At 41.1% G+C, this 20,752-nt stretch overlaps 1 non-coding gene across 1 annotated transcript; it reads left to right on the forward strand.

The window, feature by feature from the left end:
* Positions 1–19,421: 19,421 nt before the first annotated feature.
* Positions 19,422–19,553, forward strand: LOC121150485. The gene has a single exon (XR_005882972.1). It is a non-coding gene; the product is annotated as a small nucleolar RNA SNORA16B/SNORA16A family (small nucleolar RNA).
* The last annotated feature ends 1,199 nt before the right edge of the window (positions 19,554–20,752 follow it).

Genomic DNA, 20,752 nt, shown 5'->3' on the forward strand with positions numbered 1-20,752 from the left:
CACACCTTGCCCAAATATGCGGAAAGACACGCATACACTCAGATGCACACAAGCAAACAGCATGACATCTGGGAAGTCTTCGGTGATCATGCGTGTCATCACGTGATTCAGTGAGAAGAGATTATGATTCTTTTGCTGGGAACAAAAGCAAAAGCGTGTGAATCTTTGTTATTGCAAACCGGTATCGTAGTCCTTTCTAAATGATTGCAAATGCTTTCCCTTCTCCAGTGTTCACCAGCTTAAGATGGGCCTTAGTAAGCATGTGTGTGCTAATTGATAACCACAGCATGGCTGAAGGAAATGTGTTTTCTGATTCTTCCTATCAGTTTTGGCACACTGGTCAAGCACCGGGAAGTTTGAGATTAAGAGTCTGGACCATGATAACAATTATGGAATCATCCACTCACCGTGTTTTGATCTATAAGCTACTTTTTAAGATCTTACTGATTCATATTGACATGCTCAGTCATTATCTCTTTACTGGCAATTTAAATATCTCCCATTCTGGCCTCTCATCTGAGCTCATCACTGAATTGGAATAAGGCCATAAAACTTCCTCAAATAAATCTTTTCTGGAGCTTTAGTGGAAACACTGAGCCATGCTGAAAAGAAAGATATAAGATTGCATTCCAAGATTTTGAAGAACTTACAATTAAATTGAAGGAGTAAGTCACGTCTTAGACAAGCCTTTTCACTAAATAATTTTTTTTTTCCCCTTGCGAAAGTGACTGTATCTGGTGTTCAATACTGCCACACACTGTCTTACGGGGTCCCCAAAGTGAGATGCAGGCACAGCCATTGGAGAATTGGCATCCTTCTTTTGTCTTTCTTTTTCTTCTTTTCCTCTTTCCTTCCTTGGTTCGTGCTGTCATCTCAATACTAACAAGGATCTCTCTCTGGGCTCCCCAACCCTCATGCTTTAAATTCTCACCAGATTAAACTCTGGAAAACAAAGCTCCAAGCCTATTACTCGCTGTAAAGGGTTCCAACAGAATCACATTTGCCACCGAAGGGATTTGCTACTCCACGGTCCTCATGTTTTCCCATTACCACTTACTTGTCAATACCTCTCCTGTTCCCAGGACTTCCCCAATTGTTTTCAGTTCATCACAAGTTCAAGACCATTTGAGGCCACAGCCTTTGTAGACATTCAGAATCAAGCCATCAACGATAAATAAAGCAACAATGACGTAACATGCAACAGTTGAAGAACTCCAGCTATGCCACGACGGGTGACTTACGGTCATCTGAAGCCCTGTGGTCATTTTCACGGCACACTTACCCACTGGAAATACAAAGCTATTGTGTTACAGCTCTGCAGGTTAAAAGTCTCATGGGTTTCCTGGACTAAAGTGAAGGCAGCGCTGTGCTCTTTCCTGAAGCTCACAGAATCCATTTCCCTGTCTCTTCCAGCTTGTCAGTGGGATTTAAGAGTCCTTGGTTTTTTATTTCTCCCTCTCTCTTTAGGACCGGCAAGGTTGTCCTGGACCCCTCTCCTGGTGCCATCTCTGACTCCCTAATGGCTGCTTCTGCCTTCCCCTTGTTCTTATCAGCATCCCTCTAATATGTTGACCCCGTTCAGATAATCCAAGACAATCAATTACCCGTTCCAAAGTCTTTCATTAATCACTTCTATAGTTCCTCTGTCAAGTAGAAGAACATATTTGTTATTACAATATTTGTTATTAAAATAACATATTTGTTATTTCTTAGAATAAGCATATCCATCTTTTGATAAGCAAAAATCAAGTTTTCTCACTAAAGAATCCCCCAATGTGGAAAAAGGGTGATATTTCTGGTAGGGGTTGCTGTATTTTCCCTTCATGGAGAGGAAGAGAGAAGAAAGCATACGGGGCTGCTGTGTCACGCCAGATGTCTGAGATGAAGGAGGGTAACGGTTAATCGTATGAGATCTGGATTTGAGTCCCAACACTTCTGTCAGTTCTTTGGAGACTTTGAGCACTGCCTCTTACAACCGTGTGCTTGCCGCTCCTCTGCTTTAAAACACGGATAATGATTACGCTTGTGCCATGGAGAAGTTAGGAAGATTGAGTGGGTTCCGTCGCGTAAGGACTTCCATCAGCTGTGAGGCGGTCCAAGTATCCAACAAACGCCAACACTTGTCATGAGGATGGTTATCAGACAAGGCTATCCGCTCCGGCGGGAGAGTCTGAAGCGCGGCCTCGAGGACTTAAAGTGCAGAGACGCAAATGTCAGCAAGAGGCCGCCCCAAGAAGAAAGAGCAAAAGCCTTTTTTGAATAGCTAGCATCACCATGGAGAGTTGGAGAACGGAAACAAAATCCGGATGCATGACGCTAGGTGGGGAATGATATACACAGAATTCTTAGTCTGGGACACACACACATACACTATATATATACATATATATGTATATGTATACACGCATACATATGCATAATGAGCTTTCATAAGACTCCTTTGTTCTCAAGGAAAATAGTGTGATATAGTTTTGTATTTCCTTTTCGGCTTAGGCTGGGTTCTTCAGAAGCTGAAACTGAGATGAAGATATTTGTCCAAATAATTTCTTAGGAAAGGAGACGTGAAAGCATCATTTCCATCTGAGACCGGTTTCATTCGGAGGCCACAGTGGGAGGCAACGGTTCAGCCCATCATCAGATCAAGGTAGTGTCACATTGAGCAAGAAGCAGAAGCCAGGCATCCGGGGCTGGGGAAGGACAGCCTTCCCAAGACACAGCTCCAGAGCAAAGAGGCCTGAGAAAAGGAGCAGCTATTGCTTCATAGCCCCTGCCGTACACACACACACACACACACACACACACACACACACACACAAAGCTAAAAGATGAGAATGGGCTATATAGACAGCAAGAAGGCACTGAGAAGGGACCAATGCCAGCCACTACCTACTGGAGTTCTTTGCATTCTGGTCATCTTTTGTGTCCTTGCACAAGTGAGCCAAAAGAGGAAAAAGCTTTCTCCAGCTGTATAAGGCCTCTTCTGCCCTATATTAGACTTCCATGCATTGCTATACAATCGGATATCCTCTGGGACTCCATTCATCCAAGGGATGTGACCAAGCAGCCTCGGGAAAGCAGTAGAGGACCACCCACGATCTTGGGACTCTGTACCCATGTGGAAGACCCAGAGGAGACTCCTGGCTAATGGCGTCAGATCAGCTCAGCTCCAAGCATCACAGCCCCTTGGGGAGTGAAACCAGCAGATGGAAGATCTTTCTCTCTGTAAATCTGATTTGTTTTACATCGCACTTAGAGAAAAAGTGATTTCAGAAAATAAAAGCAGATGTCTTCATAAACTTTTATCTATAGAGGGATATCTAACTGCAGTTAGAAAAAAAAAAGTTGTCACTAAAGAAGTCACTTTTATTAGTGGGAAAGAGAGGTGCTTGGCAGTTTACAGGTGACCCAGTGGCCTGATTTTTGGCTTTTTAGATAATGCTGCTGAAGTGGCCTTGTTCTGTCTCACTTCATCACGGCCTCCGAGTAAACGTGTCTGATGCTGAGCCTCCCTACAGCGCTGCGTCCTGCAAGCCCTCAGCCTGCTGCAGCCCTAAGCCTGCTCTGAGCACACAGCCCTCCCTGCTTGGGACAGAGTCCTCTGAGAATGGCAAGCACTGCCCTTTTCTTTCACAGCAAATGTCAAATAAATATTTCAAGGGAAATGGCATGCATATGACAAGCATAGTGTCTCACTGGGGGGAGAATATTGTGAATAGCCCTGAGGCAGATTTTAAAAAAAAAATGAGGACCGGACAGTTACCATCTTTCCAAAAGTTCCACTTGGGTCATAAACGTGATGGATATTTCCAACTCGGACCCTTTGTCATGAAGAACAAAAGAGATCTGTGTATTAACTAAATCTTTGTAAAATACTGAATTCTAACGAATCCCGTAGGCTCCTCTTGAGAACGCTGCCAGAAGCACGGTGTGGAATTGCTTGGTTTGGTACAGACATAATGGGAAAATCCAGATCCTTAACTCCTACAGCTGTACCTTGAGTCGTCAGTAGGAATAAACATATGCTTGAACTTAACCAGAGCAATCCATGTTAACTAATACGCTAGTATTAGCTGCTGGCTGTGAAAAGTGCCCACCCATGCAGTCCTTAGCAATGCTGGAGATCAACCGTCAAGTATGATATCAGAAATGTGCCACATACTTTTGGAAATGCGAGCATAAAATAAATGCTTCTCAGCAAACCCTCCATTCAGTCGCATCAAAAGCGGGTGTTGATAACCATTGCTCTTTACTGCATTGCCATCCACCTTTTCTATTCAGGACTGTCCTCTGAAGGAAAACGTATGTAGGAGGAAAAAAGAGTGGGCTATGCTGCTGCCTCGAATAACTGATATATGGGGAAAAGACCATTGGGATTCCATGCACAGTGTAGGTGAGTTTCCCTATGGGTGCATTTGAGTGAATTTCTGCAAGAAAGTCCAAAAGAATGCATGGAAGAGTTCTTGGCTTATGATGACCGGACTGCTTACAGAATTGGGACATAAACCTTGTGGTATTCACCCGAGTTTAAACTCCAGGGGTCTTTTGATCTCTTTAAGTTTGGACTGTGATCCTGTGAGTTGTTATTGGAGACATGTCTTTTCATTACTCCTGTGTTTGAGTATTTTCAGTCTTGCCTTTTCCTCTCTCTCTCTCTCTCTCTCTCTCTCTCTATGACGGCGATGCTGCAAATGTTTCCATTTTGCTGTTGTTATTTTCCACAGGTCTCCAAGATTCTGTTCATGTCTGTAAGTCTATTTTTCTTTCTGCTATTCCATGGCTGATGTCTGTGGCTCTTTCTTACAGTTCACAGTCTTATATTCTTTCTTATATTGCAGTAGCTTCATATTTCATTTCCACTAAGTTCTGTTTCCTTCTACATGCTTGCTAGAGTTCTTTTTTGGACCCTTTCTATTTTCATTTTTTTTTCAAACACAAGGGTAAATTCTTGTTAGAACTTGTAAAATTTCTGCTTTAAATCATGTGAGAGCTGCTTCTAACTTTTGCCATCTCAATGCTCATGTTTATTGTCTTCTTAAATTCAAATCGTACGTCCTTATAATATGCTTGTGAAGCAGCCATCCACACAGGAGACTCAGATGGAGTTTTTGGCTCCTGACTTTGGCCACCCCACTCTGGCTGGAGAGCTAATCAGCAGATGAAAGATACCTTTCTCTGTCATCCTATCTTTGAAATAAACTTTTAAGCACAGATGAATAAATAACATGTTGCTCCTTTGCTGAACTATGTTCAGTTCACTACGGAGGGTGAACTTTTGTTGGGTCTGTTTCTGTCTGCTCCTGTGCTAGGACTCATGGCGGCAATAGACAACCCAGGGAATTGGCCATGTCTTTCCTCTTGACCCAATAGCTTGAATTTGCCGACTTTTTCTATCTCTCAGAGTCTGCTGATGGTGATGTATAACGGCAGGATTTTCCATTGTAAACAGAGGGAGGAACATGAAAGAAGAATCTACTCCATCTTTCCAGAAGCAAGAGTCCAGATTCCAGCAGCGAGGACAATGAGACTATTTAACGAAACAGAGGGTCATCTCACATGATCCTTAGCATCCAGTTTGTTTGGGCATTGCCTTAAGAAAGTTCCGTTTGACCTCAGTAACAGTTACTCCAATGTCTTTCCTCCTTGGTCTATAACCCACAGGCATAAGATCAGCTGCTGCTAACGTTTAGAAGCAAAGTGAGACTGGATCCCAGTCACACGTATTTACATAGGTGTGACGTACGGACAGTTGTTCTACGTACGGTCATTGCAGAATGGTTGCAGCAGAGACTTCAAAAACGAAAATGCTCGCACCTTTACACAAAATATTCCCTGACTTGCTTCACTTGTTTTACTCTAACACTCTTGACTCTTGCATGCTAATAAAGAATAAAATCTATCTTTATTTCCAATATGAATTGCTAGCCATATTCAATAATTTGTCATTTTACTCAGTAATTTGATCTTTAGTCATTTATACATCCACTAATGGATGAAAAAAAATTCAGGTTTTTTTTTTTCCTAACATGACTCATTTAAGAAAATAATAGATGTCAAAAAAAGTCATAGGTGTCTCAGCTGGAAAGCAAAAATTTACCACAATCTGTTTATGAAAGCATGTGGAGTCAAGCCGTTTAAACTTGTTCATTGCTTAGCCTCTATAATCTCAGCTGACACACCATGGTGTGTTTAAACTCTGCATGACCCAAAGGAGCTGTTCAGAGTAGCAGAAATGAGTATAACCATAGAAATATCCAAAGCTGAAACAAGAGGGAAAAAAATCAGGAATGACTGTGTAACAGAGCTGATGGGCTGCGTAACAGAACGGATGGATTCTTCCATCATTCTGGAAGAGTGAGAAGGGCAAATGGCCATGAGATGAGCTCAGAGATCACACAGAGCCTTGCCTACAGCAGCAAAACGTTAGATTATACATGAGCTGTGCATCCATTGGAGAGCCCAGGACAGAGGATTTGGACAAGTCAATTGAAATTTTGCTAACACTTTAGCTAACATATGAAGATGGGACTATAAGAGCCTACGATGAGAAGGATGGACGCTTGACTGACTTCAGTTCCTAAGAGGTAGCTTCTAGATCCCTGAAGTATGCTGACTGATTTCACACAAGGTCTTCCACATTTTATACTAAACAGGTTACAACTGCAAGTCTCCCGGGTAGCACAGATCACAGAGCAGCCTCAGCATGGGGGCTGCAAAGACCTGATGTAGAAAGGGCAGACTGAAGCTTGGAACTACACAGGAGCCTGATCCATAAGTAAAGACCTGGAGCTTGAGTTCAATGGTGGCCATCAGTTGAAGTCTTCGTGCCTATGATGAAATCCTCAAAGAGGCTGTGATGGTCACAGCTTGGGTGAATTTTTCCAGCTGGGACTCCTGTGCATTTAGCTCTCCACTGGTGTGATGTGAAGCTGTCATGAAGAGAGGACATGGGCAGTTATGCCCTTTGGGTTCCCCAGACTACACCCTGGGGATATACTGCACTTCTGAGTTGGTCCTGATGGATATCCTTTTGGTTGGACTACAAATGCAATAGGAAGTCAAGTGAAAGCTTTCCTGGGAAGTGTGATGTACTCCACCAAATCCTCAAACTGAAGGAGGTGGTGGGAAGTCCTAGATCTTTAGTCAGTTGGTCAAAGGTGGGTGTGGCTCTGGGGTCCCCTAAGCTTCAACCGTGGCTACATCAAGGCAAAGGTTGTGCCCTTGACCTGTGCAAGGTAGAAGTCATTGCTGGTCGTGGCAATGGACATGATGATAAAGGACCAGGTTCCTAAAATATCTTGAACAGAGAGTTAAATGATTTATTAAGGGATCGGATAAGAAATGTGAAATACGTGGAGAAGTAAAGGATAATTTCAGGGTTAAACTTCTTAACCATATCAATAAAAATACAAAATGCATACACATTTTTATAAGATATATAAAAAGCATATCTATCTGTAGATAGATAGTAGTTATGTGAAAATGTTATGTATTGCACCATTTCTGCACATAAGATTTATTTTTAAAATTTTTAAATTAAAAAAACAAATTTTAACAAGAAAAGATTTATTTTAATCTATTGAAAAGAACAGTGACAGAGAATGGGATGGTCATACGGCCAGGGCTAGGGCTCTGCTAAGCCAAAGCCAGGAGTTAACATACTATATGTCGTATAATTAGGATGTATGCACTGCAACACAGTGGCTAATCCTCCACCTGTTAGCACCAGCATCCCATTGAGTACCAGTTCATGTCCCAGAAGCTTCACTCTCAAGTCAGCTCTCTACTTATGGCTGAGGAAATCAGCAGAGGAGAGCCTAGCAACTAGAACCTCTACATTGATGTAGGAAAGTCAGAAAAAGCTCCTAGTTCCCAGGTTCAGATCAGCTCAGCCATGGCCATTGCAGCCACTTAGGGAGTGAACCAGAGGATGGAAAGATATATGCATAGTTTATGGATAATTTAAAAATTCACAGGGAGAAGGAGAAACCAAGAGCTAGAGTTTCCGTTCTCTGGTTATTTTCCAAATGGCTAAAACATCCAGAGCCGACCCAATCTGAAGCCAGGAGCTTCCTCTGGGTCTCCCACATGAATGCAGGGTGCTAAGGCTTTGGGTCATCCTCTACCGCTTTCCTAGGCAAAAAACTTGGAGCTAAATTAGTAGTGGAGTAGGTGGGACAAAAAACGATGCCCATATGGGATTCTGGAGCTTGCAAGGCGAAGATTAGCCAATGGAGTCATCCCACCAGATCCTCTTTGAGTAATCTTACATAAATCAGTTTTTTCTGCTTTTCAGGATGTTTAAATTTAACACGTTGTTTTGAATGTGTTCAGTAATTACTCGATGATTGCAGATAACAGAATTTGTCTTCAGGGTAATCAACAGTTACATCAATTTTCATTTTTTATTTATTTCTTCATCCATCACAAATAGCATAGGCATAATGCTATGGGTTATGTTTTTAAGAATTATTTTATTTTTTTGTTATTGAAAAGGTAGATATACAAAGAGAAGGAGAGACAGAGAAAAATATCTTCTGTCCACTGGCTCACTTCCCAAGTGACCATAATGGCCTCAGCTGAGCTGATCAAAAGCCAGGAGCCAGGAGCCTCTTCCGGGTCTCCCACGCGGGTGCAGGGTCCCAAGGCTTTGGGCCGTCCTCGACTGCTTTCCCAGGCTACAAGCAGGGAGCTGGATGGGAAGTGGAGCTGCAGCGATTAGAACCGGCACCCATATGAGATCCTGGTACATGCAAGAAGTGGGGGGATTTAGCCACTAGACTATTCTGCCAGGCCCTATGGGTGATTTTTATGTCATAAAATACTACAAACGGTATTCTACAACATGTTGGATGAATTGTTTCTGCCTTATAAAGAAAAAAATTAACATAGTATAAAGTGTGGACTATTTCCATTTACTATTTAAATAAATGATCTATGGGAAAGATTGAACAACATAATTATTAAATGACTTCTTTTCCCAGGAAAGTTGAAGAAATTATTTAACTATCATTCCAGCAACTGAAAGTGTAGAAAACATTTAAAATACAGATGGGAAAGAAGAGTTATCCAGAGAAAAGGTTTGAGAACCAGCCTTGTACACAGAGACACCTATTTCCAGGGAGAAAGTCTGTCAGAAGGAAAAGCTGATTCAATAGCCAACAACAACAGCAAAGTCTGACACTGAGCTTGAAGTTTTTCCTTTCTTTGGGTTTTTTGATCCAACCTGGCTTCTGATCAATATTATCAAAACTTCCATAAAATTGCTTACAACAACATCTGTAAGGTAATACTTCGGGAATGAAGGCCTGGAATCGTGCTCAGCCCCAGGACAAAGAGGTAGAGAAACGGTAGGAGACCCAAGAGGGATGGAACAGGTGAGTGTAGCGAGCCTGAGTCTCAGACATAAAGGGATTGCCCACCTTACCCATCTTCCCTCCAAAGGAAAACAAAACAGAACTTCTATTGTTTATTCAGTCGTACAGTGGATTCTGCCTCCAGACAGCCGAACGATCCAGGTTTTCTCATGGCACAAAGAAATAAGCAAGTGTAGATCTGTATGAGAATCCCTCCGCATGATAATCAGAAATGAAACTAAACGAACTAGCCAACCGTGATGATGCTAGGTGATCAATTAGCAGGTGCTCGCAAACTTGTCTAGCGTGCCATCCAGAGAAGGCGCCCCAGGAAACGCAGAACATTCCTGGCATGGACTTGACCATGCCGCTCCCTAGGAGACTTTAAAGGGGTGAAAGCACACAGTGTCAGAACTGTTGTTCTAAACCCAGCAGCCAAAGAACTATCTTAGTATCACTCAGTTTTTAAAAAAAAAAAAAAAAAAAGCTTTATACCCAGATATACCCAGAGGTGAGAAAAGATGCATTGTTACAAGGGACCCTCAAGAATAAATCAACACAACGGCATCTCTGAAAGTGTTTGGTTTCCAATGTTGTCCCAAAGGGAATGGATAGGATCTCATTTTCGTTGTAAAATAATTATGTGTAAGGTAAAATGTATTCAGGAATACACACCAAGAGTTAATGAATCCCAGAGGATTCTACAAAACAGATTGGAAATCACTGTGCTTGCTTGGTGCCTCATCTATGGCCAAGCCATCTTGTTTTAGAACAAGCACAACCTACTGGGGAGATGGCAATGAAACAAACAGGAATGGTTGCTCAGCTGCAACCATACAGGAGAACATGCTTTCATTGCATTAGGTAGGAAGTGATAAGAGTAAGCAAACACATATTGTCCATAGCGTATACAAACCATATTCAGGCATAGGATCACAGAGGTGTTCACGCTTTAGTGTGATGACTCAAAGTGAACTTAGATTTGGTTTTTTGTTCACTGTTCCTGCTGGGTGACCCAGCACTTGTGTTTTGGACAGAACTGTATACCCTTCAAATTGGTATGTTGAAGTCCTGGGCCCCAGGACCACATAACATGGCCACGTGTCACAACAAGAGCTTTAAAAGGGTAATTAAGACTAATCAGGCGCCAACATTGTAGCACAGCATGGTAAACCTACTGCTTGCAACACAGGCATACCACATGTGTGCTGGTTCGTGTCCATTTTTGCCCCCTCTTCCAGTTCAGCTCCCTACTAGTGACCTGGAAGAAATAAGCAGACTATGACCTCAATCTCTGAGCTCATGCCACCCACAGGGGAGACCGGATTAAACAGATTCCTGGCTTCAGTCTCGGTGCTGGATGTTTCCGGCATCCAGGGAGTGAATCAGCAGATGGAAGAGCTCTCTGTGGCTTCTATCTTTCTCTATTTCTATAACTCTGCCTTTCAAATAAATAAATACAGAGCTCAGCTAATGGAGAGGAAGCCTAACCTGGTACCAGCCAATAGATCAGGGCATACAAGGAGACACAAGATGGCCCACACAGATAGAGGAAACATTTGGTGATGTCACAGTCTATAAGCCCACCTTTCCCAGCCACCCAAATTGCGAAGAAATAATGGCCTACTCTTTAAGCCTTCCAGGTTGTGATGTTTTGTCATGGCACCTCTGCCAACTAACAGGACCTATGAAATTGACACCCATTTAGCAATGGATTGGTTGGTCTGCAATAGAAGGAGGCCATCCATAAATCCTTATCAAATTCATGATCCCTGGTGCAATAACTCAACTAACTGTATAGCCCCAAGAGATTCATGCAGAAAGATGACATTAGCTGGGAGCAGGGGCCACTTGGACAAAGCCAAGGTGGCCGAGTGAGATTATGTCATGTTTGATAGGATGAAAACTATTTTTATTTTGATTCTTTGATGTCCTTTTCTGGCAAAGCAAGACACCATGTGTGAGAAGTTAGTGGCAGCGAAATAAGCTTGTAGATATCAGAACTTTGTACGACATAATACATTTACATACTAGGGTAGTTGTGGAGTGATGCTGGCCACATTTATGCACATAATTACCTAGGACTTTTAAAGCTTATGGGTTTACAGAAGCTGGCTTTGTAAAGCTGAGTCAAACCGCCACTAACGGCATCAGGACGGCGCATCAAATTGTTGGTTCACGTCCAAGTTATTCTGCTCCCATTCACCTTCCTACTAACGTACCTGGAAGATAGTGGAAGATGGGCCAAATGCTTGGGCCTCTCCACCATGTGGGGAATGTAGATGAAGCTCCTGGCTTTGGCCTGGTCCAACCGTAACCTTGGTGGCCATTTGGAGAAGATATTCAGAAGAGACAGTATCTCTGTGTTTCTTTCTCTCTGTGTTGTTTTGCTTTTGAAAGAAACAAATAATTCTTTTTTTAAAAAAGCCCATGTGTTTGCTTTGTAGAAAACTAAATGAATACTATGCTTTTTCAATGAGTACATTGTCACTTAAAATCAGATAATTCTATACAATCCTAAAGCGACAATGACACAATAAACAGTTTCATGTGTAACTGTCAAATCACCAAGAAGTAGGCTTACATGAAGTGACTGGTTAAACTGGATGTTCAGATCAATGCGCAGAGCTTCAAAAGCTCTAGATATTCCTTTCAATTGAAAGATTCTAAGCTTCAAAATTTTGCCTGCAAAAATTCTCGATGGCACAGGAATGGCATGAATCAAAAAACACCAGTAGCTAATAAAGAATAGTGATAAAGTTATTCAATGTCATTCTAAAATCATTGCTATAAAAGGTTAGACACACCAATCAAGAAGGCAAATTTTGAATTATATTATGCACTTACACACACACTCACAACTCAACTTAGCTAAATCTTGCAGTCTGTGTGTGTCTGTGTGCACGCATGTGTGAGAAAGTCGCTCTTCAGGCACAATAGGATCCCACTAAAGCTTACAGAAAGAAAACTGCAATTAACAAACATGGTACTGTCTTTGGATAAAAAGTTCTACCAGCCAGTGTTATGGTAGCACCTTGAGCCACCGGCCATGGGGACACTGGTTGAGTCCCAGCTGCTCCACTTCCCATCCAGTTCCTGGTTAAAGTGCCTTAAAAATGTAGCAAAAAGTTGGCCCAAGTCTTGGGCCCCTGCATTCAAGGGGGAGACCCAGAAGAGGGGTCATGAGCCAGCAAATGGAAGAGCTCTCTCTCTGTCCCCTACCCTCGCAAACTCCTTCTTTCAAATAAATGCATCTTTTAAAATATTCTAGAGTGTGAGGACTCCATGGAAATCATTATACGAATAGATTTGGAGCAACAATGGTAATTTTTAATCTAACAAATATAGTGCTCTTTCAAGGAGTTAGATAAAATCAGCCAAAACCTTGATGATCTGTCAGCAACTGTAGATTGTTGGAAAATCCAGAGAAATATAAAGAGCTTATCTAACATAAGGAAACTAAAAGAAAAAACTTTTTGCAACATGGCTAATATCAACATTAAAATTAATTTGGTGAGGGTTTTGACAATTCATCATTTTAAGAATTTACATCACTCTGGCATTCAGATTGCAGAAGGATATTAAATTACATCAACTCATGTAAGAGAAGAACATTCATTCAGAATCAGTAAGCAGATATGAGCTACTTGCCTAGCTGGATAGAATTTCAGTGCTGTTTAAAGGCATGGATACTTTGATAAACCCATCAAAAATGGAGACCATCACAATTACTTAGATTTATCTGTATAAGTTATTTGCAACCTAAACTACTGATTAATCAAAAGATGTCAAAAAAAAAACACTGCTCTGGACATATAAAAATGTTTTTCTGACTCTAAAGAAATGTATTTTACAAGTATGTGACATATTCGTGTGAAATATGACTGATGCAATTTCCAACAAAAGTTATGACATGAGATCGCTATTGTTGACCCATTGATATTGTAGGGAATAGATGACAATTTCTGGTGAAGATAATAGATGTGATTTTCCAGAAAGATGTGACACAAGATAGCTATTCCTGATCTATGACAGCCAGATAAGATTATTCACCCCAAGAGTGAGCTGAGCTGGCACTTGAAGGATGTGTCACAGTTGAATATGATAAGGGAGAAAGTGACTCCAACAAAGGCTGAGGATCAAGAAGGCACTATGCATGGCTGGAATTGACAAGCAGACCTATTTCCCAGGGTATTTGAAAATGTGTGACAGAACTGTAAAAATAAGTCTGGGTTTGGCTGTGGAGAATATTAAATGTCAGCTTGAGACGTCCCTGTCTCGAACCTTCTCTCAGTATTTTCTGTTGTGTCTCGAGTCATTACATTTCTTAAACCAAAGAGCTGGAAAAGTTCAAAAGTAATGAAATTGCTTACATGCACACAGCACTTGTTCCTGATCTGCCTCTTAGATTTTTAAACTGCAGAGAGACATTGAAGAGGTAGATGAAGAACTGTTAAGCAATTGCTTCAACATGATGGTTGAAGGGTCTTTGTCAGCTTTCAGAAAGCACTCGTTTCTTAAAAAAGGACTTCTTACTCTCCGGCATCATGCATGTCACCATGACCTCCTCTGAGCTGATTCCTCCTCCCTAGGTACCATGCGGTTTCCCTCCCAGCATTCTGTCCTTCAGTTTCATCCTGCTTTTCCTTCCCCACTGTCTGCAGTTTGGCACTTTGTCCATATCCTTAAATGAAGCGCACAAAGTGTGAGCCCTGAGATGTGCTGTCCATGGACTCTAGTACCATTGCTGACTGACACCAACAATACAGCTCAAACACGACAGCCCATTCACTGGACTTGGTTTCCTAGTCTCTGGACCTGAGCTCTTGTGATGGGGCACTGGGAAATTTTTGCTTTTATTCTCTTCGCACAGTGAGATGCCCCAGTACTGCAACAAATTCACTCTTTGTTTAGATATTCCACGGCAGCTATAACTTATAACTCTATGTGGTCCTGGACAACTTTCAATAGTTTTAGCATGACATGCTACTGTTGATGATCTTACTACCACTACTGTCTCATAAGGGAAATGGCAACATAATTCATCAGAATAAAGTAGGGGACTTTGGGGTCTGGGATGATAGCCTACAGATAAATTCCTTACCTTGTACGTACCAGGATCCAATTTGGGCTGCTAGTTCTAACCCTGGCAACTCCTGGGAATCCAGTGCCCTGCTTGTGGCCTGGGAAAGCAGTTGAGGACAGCCCAAAGCCTTGGGATCATGCATCCGTGGGGGAGACAGAAGAATCTCCTGGCTCCTGGCTTCGGATCAGCTCAGCTGAGGCCATTGTGGAGTTTTGTTCTGTTTTGTTTTGTTTAAGTAGGAGACTTTAAAAACAGCGATTTATTTATTTTTATTGCAAAACCAGATATACAGAGAGGAGAAGAGAGAAAAGAAAAGCTTCTGTCTGATGATTTACTCCCGAAAGTGGTCACAACAGCCAGAGCTGAGGAGCATAAAACTCCCAACAGGCTTGACCAAAAGTGGTCTTCACCATGACACATGATTGTCAAGCTCTCTTCAATTGAACATAAGGAAAAGATCCTTAAAAGTACACAGGAAAAAAATCAACTGACATACAAAGGAATACCAATTAAACTTACAGGAAACCTCTCACAGGAAACTTTACAGGCAAGAAGAGAATGGAGTGACATATTCCAGATTCTAAAAGCAAACAAATTGTCAGCCCAGGATAATGTACCCAGCAAAACTTTTCTTTGAAAATGAAATAAAATCCTTCCACAGTAAAGAAAAGCTAAAAGAATGTGCCTCTTCCAAATCTGCCCTACAAATGATACTTCAAGATGTTTTCTTGACAGAGCAAAGGAATAGTACCCACCAAAACCAAAGCCAAAAGCGAAAAACATCCCAGTAAAATAACAACAGAAGACTAAATCAATGAACAACCTATTGTTAAAATGACAGGACCAAATTACCACCCATTCATATGAACTCTGGCTTTAACTCATGAATCAAACATCATAGATTAGTACACTGGATTAAAAACAATCTATTTATTTGTTGCCTACAGGAGACGTATCTCACCAACAATCAGTGGAAACTGTATCTCATGAATTGTTAGTTTCATCTCTTCAAAACACTTTCTTCTGATTAAATTTTTCAATGACTCATAGATCATACAGTAGCATCATTTTCTGCAAGAAGGTTCTTGATTTTCTTTTTCATTTCTTCAGCAACACATTAGTCACTCAGTAGCATGTTATTTTACTTCATGGTGTTGTTAATTTCTTTTTTTTTCTTCCTGTTGTTGATTACATTTTGTGGCTTTTCATTTAAGGGGATGTACGGTAACTATGTAACGGAGACTAACATCCTGATTGAGGATACAATGCAGTATGCATCTCCACTTGCAGACAAAGATGGACTCCCGATGAAACTGTTTACTGTGTCTTGACAATGGGATGCTGGACTCTCTGTCATTGTCCATGCCTGCAACGATAAACATATGATTGTGTATGAAGAACTATACTACCGTAATGATATAGAGGAATTCAATGAGGGGGCAGGAACTAGGGAGGGGTGAAGGGAAATTCCATGATCTATGGAACTGTATCATATAATGATAATAATAATAAAAGGAAGTAAAATTTTTAAAAAGAATTATTAAGAGTGCAAACAGAATAAGGCAAACTTATTTTAATTCTATTATTGTGATCGTAGCACCCTTAGGACAGGCTATAAAAAAATGCAAAGAATGGAATTAGATATTAAGTCATTTAGCACTGTGTTAACCAAGGAAGATGCTGTTGTGAAATGAATAAAAAAGGAAAATGTAGTATTAGAGAAGACCACTAGGGGGTGAAGAGAAAAAACGCTGCCACGCTTCAGCCAGATAAACAAATATTCCTGCAAAAAGCATGTCACTCACTCAACAGGTGACAACGGATTGCATTTAAGAGCATTCTTTACTTACACGCTATTTGATCATAAGAAAAATAGCCTTCCTTATGTTGGGAGGTAATTTATGAACAAATGAGCTAATGATTTAAACAACCAAAAAAAATCATGCTCTTCTATTTTTACTGTTGGCAGGCAGGCTGCCACCCAATTTTATTAAGCCATCTTTCAAAAATTTACATGTGTTTATTCGAAAGGCAGTGAGAGAGGGAGAGAAGAACAAAGAGAAACGAACAGAAATCTTTTATTCACTGATGTGCTGATTGTGCACCACAGCCACCATGAGACAAGGCTGAAGCCAGCAGCGTAGAATTCAGTCTGAATCACTTGCATGGGGTCTGGGAATTCAAGCACTTGTGTGATGGCCAGCCGCATCGCAGGGTGCGCATCGGCAGGCAGCTGGCACGCAGAGCTGAGCAAGGACTCAGAGTCAGGCTCTCATTTAAGGCACACAACAATTCCAAACAGTATCCGCACAGCCACACTAAACGTCTACCTTTTGCTCCACAAGCCTCAGAGAATTCATTTGAAAGTCAGCTGAGACCTAAGATACTTCCTGTTTCGGTTTTAACAATGATTTGTCATTTAGACAAATCCCATCGATTCAGCAAAGCAACGATCACTTTCAACGTGTGTTTGTCGTGCAAGCTTAACCATGCATAGACGCCTACGAGCAATTTGCTTATGAGGAATGTTTAGTTGTAACTTAGGAAGAATCTCAGTTTTACTGTTTTGAAGTTCACAAAAGTTCCACTAGTTCTACAATATCTCTAATTTAGCCATCAATTAATTTAAATCAACCTGATCATATCAAAATAAGTGGTAATCCTTTCTTTTGAACCTGAAACTGCTATTTTAAATGTTGGGTAAAAAAGTATACTATTTTGTATACATGGCTTCTTTCTCAAATTTTGTATTTCAGTCCTAGAAACTCTTTGCTATGTTTTTTTCATAAGTTAGAGAGACACAGAGGAAGACAAGACAGGCAGGGGTCTTTGTCGGTCACACATCAACTTCCACAACAACCAGGGGGACTCTGCATGGAATCCTGAGGCTTGTACGTATTTTCCCATCTAAATGTTGCCCAAGGGGATGCCAACAATCCACGGGCAAATGAAACTCAAAGGCAGCTTTATTTTGGTGCAGAAAAATTGAATTTATATACATAAGAAGTTCAGGGAAAATGCATGCCGTGAAAAATCTATGTATGGATTTTCATAATTGTTCCTTCAAAATTCATGTAAACACACCTTTCATGTCATGTTTGCACTGACTTTTTGAAGCATTCTCTTATGTTATATTGCCTTAGGTATTAAAATTTTGATAGTCATTTTTTGGTTGGTTGGTTGGTTTTTTAATTGAAAAGGCAGACTTACAGATCTTCCATCTGCTGGTTCACTCCCCAAGTAGCCACAATGACCAGAAATGAACTCATCTGAAGCCAGGAGCCAGATTTCCCACACTGCTTCAGGCTTCCAAGGCATTCAGCCAGACTCTACTGCTTTCCCAGATCACAAGCAGGGAGCTGGATGGGAAGCAGAGCAGCCAGGACACAAACCAGTGGCCACATGAAATCTTATTGCATGCAAGCTGAGGATTTCAGCCGCTGAGCCATGATGCCAGGCCTGACAATCGTTTTCAGTAGAAGTTTTGACATTTGCTTTTTCTAGCTTGTAAATTCTATTAACCTATGCCATTAAAATCCTTTCAATTGCAACTTAATGATAGCATTTATTTAATAAGCATGATATTTGGTTCTTTACATATAATGCTTTTGTTTTTTACATAATCATGACAATCATAGGGGAGCTATCCTTGCAACACCAGCATCCCATTTAGTTCTACCTGTCTGAGATGAGATGCAACTCCCTCCCGATGAGCCAGCTGCAAGCGATGGTTGGTGCTCCAGATGCCCGAGGCACTGCCACCTGCATGGGTAACGCAGCTGGAATTCCAGGCTCCTGGCTTCTGCCCTGACGCACCCCCAGCTATTATGATCACTTGGGGAAGGAGCCAGGGAATGGAAGATCTCTGTCTATCTCTTCTTTTGGTCACCTGTCTTTCAAATAAATGTATTTTTTTTTTTTAGAAATTAAGGAAACAACAAAAAAATCATAGAATAACACAACACTGATGGAACCTCAGACTGCAAAGCCCATACAAGGCCATTAGACCATCAGAGGATGTAGAGTTTATTTCTAACTTTATTTAAGTGATGACAAGCAACTAGCAAATTTCTGCTCTTCAGTCTCTTAGCTTTAAATAAAACTGTAATTGCCGCATAAGTTTTCTTTTGAAAGATTTACTCATTTATTTGAAAGCAGAGATCATGGGCTTGGAAAACAGCCCAAGTCTTGGGGACCCTGCACCCAATGAGGACAGCTGGAAGGAACCCCTGGCTCCCAGCTTCGGGCGTGCCCACCTCTGGTTGGGGTAGCCACTTGGGGAGTGAACCAGCAAACGAAAGATCTCTCTCTGTCTCTCTCTCTGTCTCTCTCTCTCTCTCTCTCTCTCTCTCTCTCTCTCTCTCTCCATAACTCTGAATTTCAGAGTAAAATGAATAAATCTTTTTTAAAAATTATAAAACATGCAGTGGTGCATTCATTATCATTACCGTGATTAACATTTCCCGCTGATCAAACAAAAAGTATCAGAAGATTTTTTTACAAAGAGAATGTGACAGCTTATAAATGCATAGCATAATTAAAGAATTTTGAAGTTGTCATTTCGACATTTCAGTAGGGTATATTCTAATGAAGTTTGTTGCGCATGCTTTTCATATACAAAAAAATAAAAATCTTGAGTAAATAGCATAGGATTTTGTTCAGCTTGATTCTACAAGCCGGGAAATCGTGTAGGGGGAACGTTTTGACAAGCAAGGTAGATCCAGATTGTCAGAGGGTTTTAAATGCCTGTTTTCAGACATCTGTCCTTCATGTAAGAGGAAACGGGGACTCAATGTTTTGCCATAGAATAATGATGCATATCCAATTGAGGAAAATTAGTCTTACGGGATGGGTAACTGGCTACATCACACAGCAGAGAGCCTGCGTTACAGAGCCAGCTCTACTTGTCCTGACAGCAACTTCCTGCCCGTGTACACCTTCAAAGAAAGTGGCTGAGGACTCAGTTGGCTCCCTGCCATCCCAGTGGCCCCTATCACATCTCAGCTGTTTCCACCGAGCAGCTATGAACCAAAAAAGGAGCCCAGCTTGCCAGTCCTCCATAATAATGACTGTTCTGTTCGAAGTAACTGATCTGCAATATTTCAGAAAATGTTAGCTCCATTGTAGCTAATAATAATAATATAAGTTCCCAGCTCCTAACTTCTGCCTGGTCTAGCGGTATTGTTGTAGGTATTCAGAGAATACATAGAGGATCTCTGGGAAAGCCACAGAGGATGGCCTAAGGCCCCGGGACCCTGTACCCACGAGGGAGACCTGCAAGGGGCTCCTGGCTTTGGAGCTCAGCTCAGCTCTGACCATTGCAGCTACTTGGGGAGTGAATCAGCAGATAGAAGATCTTTCTCTCTGTCTCTCCTTCTCTCTGTAGATGTGAATTTCCAATAAAAAAAAATAGGATTCACAGGCAACAAAAAAGTCAAAATTGAATCCTGATAATACAGCTCATGAGGTGATCCTCTTTGATGTCTTAGCTTCTATCTTTTTATTATTATTATTATTTGTAAAGGTTGAAGCTAAAACATTGTACTCTCTCAAATTCTTATTCTCTATTATTTTGATCGTGCAGGAGAGGTTAAAATCAATCATCATATATTTTTAAAACCACGTGTCTTCAAACAGAATGCAGCATTTTGTTCGTTTCTCACAGGAACCAATGTGTCAGTTTTGAATACCATTATTCCATTTGTATTCCTCGCTCAAGAAGAAAGCAAAATATAAACTGCAGAAGTTTGCTATTACCTGTGAGGATCTTCTGAAAGCCTCTTATAAACGCTTATGTCAATTTAAGCTAATTCACTTTACCTCTTTTTTAACAAGTAACTACATTTTTTCTTTCGGAAATAGCAGTCAAAACCATTTAGTTAGGACTTGTTTAGACACTGCTACATGACATAACTATGTAACAGGATAATTAATAATTAAGCTAACTCTTAAAAACTGGCGATAACGTAGTTTTCATTATCCACCACTTAGCTTACCGGATACAAACATAAGTCAAATCATTCCAAGCGTGACAATTGTTACCGTATTTTCAAAATTGACCAAGTTGTCCTGTCTCAGTGTTATAGCAAACGAGAGAAGACAAGAGAATCCTGGGTCAAAACCAGAGCATTTTATTACTCTTGGCATCAGCTGACCACAGAATACCAGAATGCAGGGCAGGTGTTACCCACACATGTGGTAAGTTGCATCAGTGGAGGGGAGTCTTGAACTGCATAAACACACAATTTATATCCGACGATAAGCCTGGCCAACCTTCGCCCCCTAAAACACTACATTTATTCATGCACAATGG

Source organism: Ochotona curzoniae, unplaced genomic scaffold, assembly GCF_017591425.1.
Source record: "Ochotona curzoniae isolate NIBS_2020 unplaced genomic scaffold, NIBS_Ocur_1.0 contig_21, whole genome shotgun sequence".
In the NCBI taxonomy this organism is placed as follows: Eukaryota; Metazoa; Chordata; class Mammalia; order Lagomorpha; family Ochotonidae; genus Ochotona; species Ochotona curzoniae.